General features: G+C 28.2%; 1 pseudogene; it reads left to right on the top strand.

Moving 5' to 3' along the window:
• Positions 1–1205: 1205 nt before the first annotated feature.
• LOC107854815 overlaps positions 1206–5674 on the top strand; it is a 53874-nt pseudogene continuing 49405 nt past the window's right edge.

Here is a 5674-nt window from a genome sequence, read left to right as displayed (position 1 = left end):
TTCTTTTGATTTATTCAGGTAGGAAAATGTTATGTTTGAACTATTTTTTCTTAATATAGCACCTTCAAATATGTAGTAATAGTGAAAGCTTAAAATAACATGTGTAATTAATTGATTAATCGTTTAATAATCATGGAAATTTCTGAATATTCCGTACCAACAAATGGATGTGAATATTCAGTACTAACAAATGGATCAAAAATATACATTTAAAATAATTGAAGGTTAAAGTGTTTTGCGAAATATGACAATGACTCAACTCAAAATTTGTTCATAATCGAGGAATTAAAAGTGTTATTGATCCTAAAAATTTTCTAAGTTTCTTCCGTCCATAAAGTCTTGAATTGTCAAGCATCTATCGCATTTCAATCACCACTCTTTATTTGATTCACATAAAAAAAAAAATTATAGCTTATACATGTGTTAGTTATGTGAGATTGTAAGTCGATATCCAAACATTTGTTTGATGTATTAAATTTTATACTTAACAACTAAATACGACGTATAACAAACATGATAACACTAATTATGTATGCAGGTTTCAATAATGATAATCACTTTCTAACCAAGCAATAAAACGACCCCTAATAGTATAGATTTAATGTAACATGTACAGTTAAATAGTTTAACGATTAATAATCTTCGAAATTTGTGAATATTCAGTAGTAGCAAAAGGTTCGAAAATATGCACATTTCAAATAGGTGAAGATTTTATATTTTTAACTAGATAATATATCACAAGGACTAACCAAGCTTGGTTGACCTAGTGGTTAGCTCATTAGGTCGCTTAAGCAAGTGTCGGGGTTCAATTCCCACCTTGTGCATGCAGCAACCAATTGGCCAGCGGCAAACCCTTAAATGGAGCTCAGATCCGCGAAAGATCAGTCCTTGACCTGTTGGACCTTGGGAAAAAAAAAAAGTATATCACAAGGACTTGTATTCAAATATACCATAATTGAAGGACCAAATCTGCTATTAACCATAAGACTTTCCTCTCTTTTTTGGTTGAGAAGAGTGGGTGTGTTGGGTTAGGGGTTGGGGGATTGTCGTACAAAAAGGGGTAAATTCTCCAAAGTTTCTTGCACCCATAAATAGCCTTAAATTGTCCATCATCTATTGCAAGCTGATCAATTCTCTTGTTCACTTTTAGAATTCTACATTTCACTTATTCAAAATTTTTAGGTTAATTAATTTAGGAGATAATTATGGAGTGGGAGTGGGATTGGTTGAAGGAATTCTTGAAATGGATGATTAAGCCAGTGACAGCACTTGCTGTTGTGTTTATGGCAGTGGGATTATCTTATATACAAAAATTAGGACTTGAAGGAGAAATGATTTACTCAGTTTTTAGAGCATTTGTTCAACTATCTATCTTTGGTTTTGGACTTCAATTAATTTTTAGTCCGAAGAACGCTGGATAGATCATTCTTGCTTATCTATTCATCGTACGTTTAATTATCAGTTGGCTAATTAATAGTTATAATCGCAATAAGTCACTTGGCATCAACAAATCACTTGACTTTCTTATGTTCTTTCTTTGTTATTCTGTTTTCAAATTTAGAAAAGGAGATCAAAGCAAATGCAGAAATATAGAATCTCTTTACATATGTATTGAATCGGCAAGTTGTTTTTCGTTTAATTTAGTTTCCTAATTTCTTTGTGAGGAAGGTGATTTGATGAGGAAAAGTGGTAAAAGGATGAAGTAGATATCGTATAACTTCAAAAGTGAAGTCAAAATTTGAAGTTTATAGACTAACAATTTTAGTCACTTTGAGTTAATGAATTCTAAAATAATGATATGTACATATTAAGTAAATTTTTTTAAAACAAATATATAATCTATATATAATATAAAAGAGAAATATTAGAGTGATGATGTGGCATGTCTCTAAAGCCAAGAATAGCATTTATCTTTTTTCTCAATTTTTTGAATTTTCTTTACATTTTTAAATTAAAAAAAAAAATAATACTCTTGCTGATAATTAAATTGCCACATTAAGTATGGAAGAAAAACATTATTGCAGTTTTAAAAATTCCTAACTGAAACGTTCGTACCTCTTAATTACACATTTATTACTCTTCCAAATGTTTCAACGTTTCATTTTTTTTTTTTCATTACTTTCCTCCTTTAAAGTTTCATTTTTCTTACCCATTAAACATATACGTTTTCCTTTATGTTAATCTCTCCATGTGACTCTCTTATAGTTATTCTTTTTATCATTCATTTGCTTACACTTTTATGTGATTGTTTGCATAGACAAACAATTATTTTTGTTGTTAATCTATCTTTTGTAATTGTAAAATAAAATAATTGTTGCACAGATTTCACAACGTATGTTAATATATATACTTGATTGTTTTTCAGGTTTCATTTGCAATGATTCGGGTGCTACAAAATAGTGTATGAGATTTTAGAAGAAGGTTAAATGAAGATGCTCTGAATATATATTGCATAAAAGTATGTATTTAATTATCGTACTAGAATTTATAGATATATTAAGAATTTCTTATAATCGCAAAGAAGAAAAGGAAATTCCATTTTAGTAGGCGATTGATCATAAATATTATTCACAATATTTCGAAATATGTTTTCATTTTATTTCACAATATTTATTTGATCATTAATATTTTGGAATACGTTTTCACAATATTATTATTATAATATAAAAGATAAACATTAGAGTGATGATGTGCTATGTCTCTAAAGCTAAGAATAACATTTATCTTATTTCTCAAATTTTTGAATTTTCTTTACATTTTTAAATTAAAAAAAAAATTAATACTCTTGCTTTTAATTAAATTGCCACATTAAGTATGGAAGAAAAATATTATTGCAGTTTTAAAAATTCCTTACTGAAACGTTCCTACCTCTTAATTACATATTTATTACTCTTCCAATTGCTGCAACATTTCATTTTTTTTTTTCATTACTTTCCTCCTTTTAAGTTTCATTTTTCTTACCCATTAAACATATACGTTTTTCTTTATGTTAATCTCTCCATGTGACTCGGGGGTTTGGGCACAGGTAACAAAAGAGTTTTAAAATGAGGTGTAGGTGACACAAGTCTTAATAATTGAGTAGAGGTGATAATTACTTCATTATGGTTTAAGAAAATTTGGAAAATTTCAAAATAACCCACAAGTTTTTACGAAGCTAAAAAATGCATCTTTTTCTCTCTCCTCATCCGTTGTTATTTTCTCTCTCTTCGCGATATTTGATGTTCATTGTTGTTGCTGCTTTATTCATCATCTTCTGATTCATTATCATCATCATATACTTCATTATCAACTTCATATTCTTCTTGTTGACTATTGTTGTTGTTATTGTTGTTACCCCAACTGCTGCTCTTTGATCAAATTCTTATGTCAAATTTTGTTTTGTAAATCACTTTCAACTTTGGAATTTACTTGAGAGGAGACTACTAGTGAGTTATTTTTTCAACAATAGTTTGCACGTGAACATGAATGCAATACAAGAGCAATTTGTTTAAATAGATGCATTATCTGCGGCACCAGATAAATGTTCTGTTGTAACAGTAGACTCATGTTGGATTCATGTTTAAGGGTTCTAGGTGTCGGTAATATGATTATGAATCGAATAGATGGGTATTCTGTTGCACCAGATTAGTAATCTATTTCAACAGATAAATAATCTGTTTCATCAGATTACTAATATGTTTCGAACAACAAAATACAGCTCTTATCACACACAAAACCTAACAGATAACTCATATGTTCTTGCTATTGATACTGGAATCAAATTATTCCTTAATTGTAGACATGTCATTCGTTAAAAAATAGAAATAGACAACACGAAAATTAAATAAGAAATAAAAAGTCAAATGCATCAAACATAATTTTTTATAAAACAAACAAAAAAAATACATAGACAACAGAAAAAAAAGTTTAATAATTATTATCATCATTATTAACATTATTATTATTTGTATGGCCAGCCGACCAATCTTCAAAGGGCAGCAGCAGCGCCCTTCGCAGCCTGCGGATCTCCCGCAGCATCCTTACTCTAACGACGGCCAACTCCCAATGTAGGTCATGAACCTCCTTCTGCAGTTCCCTCATGGCGTCTTGTAAAATAGCGACATCTCACACAGGATCAGCCATATCTAAAAAACGCATAAGTTGACAAAACACACACGTAAACACAAAAGTAAAGAAAAGAAAAAATTCGAATGTAATGTAATGTAATACAACGTATATTTAAACAAAAATCAAGAAAAAAACTTATCAGAGACAGGAAAAATCTATCAAGTTCTTGAAGAGAAAGTAGTTGAAGGTGTAACAAGAGCGAGAAATAAATAATGTGTAGCAGAACGAACGATTGAGTAAGGAGGGACCTATTTATAGAGGATTGGACTTGAATGAGTTAGGCAAAAAATCGCAACTGTTCACCTCCATTTATTAATGACATTCTTAATTACTGTAAAAAGTTATGACTTAATTAAATTAATCAATATTATGATAAATCATGACTTTTCAGCTTTATTATTATTATTAATAATTAGTTCTTTCCAAGAATCATTTTTTTACACTATTTTGGACAATAGATAATATATCTGTTGCATCAGATAAATCATCTGTTACAACAGATATATCATGATTTGCAACAAATAGATAACCTGTTGCATCAGATAATATATCTATTGCAACATATAATATATATTTTTTTTTAAAAAAATATATTATCTTCATGACATCCAAATTTTCTGACTTTTTAATTATATAAATTAATAAAGCAGATTTAAAGGCACAACTGTTCACCTCCATTTATTCATGACATTCTTGATTACTGTAAAAAGCTATGACTTAATTAAATTAATCAATATTATGATAGGTCATGACTTTTCAGCTTGAAGCTTAACTTTATAATTATTAAAATAAATAGTTCTTTCCAGCAACTGTTATTTTATTTACACTGAGTTGCACAATAGATTATATATTTGTTGCATCAGATAAATCATCTATTACAATAGATATATCATCTGTTGCAACAAATAGTTCAACTGTTGCATTGGATAATATATCTGTTGCAACATATAATCTATATATATATATATATATATCTTTTAAAAAAAAATTATCTTCATGACATCCAAATTTTTTGACTTTTTAATTATATAAATTAATAAAGAAGATTTAAAAATAAGAATATTTCTGGTGAGTTTTTTACGATTTAAATTGTGTTTTATCATTTATTTCCTTATTCTTTTATGAGAAAAGAAATGACTTAATTAAATCAAGCTGGTGGTGACTTAATATTTTCGTTTCTTTAATAACCATTTTTATTAATTGAGTTATGGCAACATATTGTATATCTGTTACATCAGATAACCCATTTGTTTCAACAGATATACCATCTGTTGCTATAAATCGACCATCTGTTTAAGGAGCTTTTTTTATTTCTTCTAACTGATTCATAAGTCGCAACAGATGAGGAATTTGATACATCAGAAGCGTTTTTTATTTTTGTTTTTTTATTGAATGTGTTTAGACAAAAGTCATAGTCACGACTATTCATTAACTTTTTTCTTAAAAATCATATCATCATATATATATATCTTAATTAAATTAATCCAATGTTGTGACTTTTTTTAAATTAAATAATCTTTCTTTTATGATTATAATATCATTTAGTTCCTTATTATTTATTAACGAA

The sequence above is a fragment of the Capsicum annuum genome, chromosome 10, assembly GCF_002878395.1.
Source record: "Capsicum annuum cultivar UCD-10X-F1 chromosome 10, UCD10Xv1.1, whole genome shotgun sequence".
Classification (NCBI taxonomy): domain Eukaryota; kingdom Viridiplantae; phylum Streptophyta; class Magnoliopsida; order Solanales; family Solanaceae; genus Capsicum; species Capsicum annuum.
The sequence above is the reverse complement of the archived record's forward strand: the minus strand, read 5'-3'. Positions and strand labels throughout refer to the sequence as shown.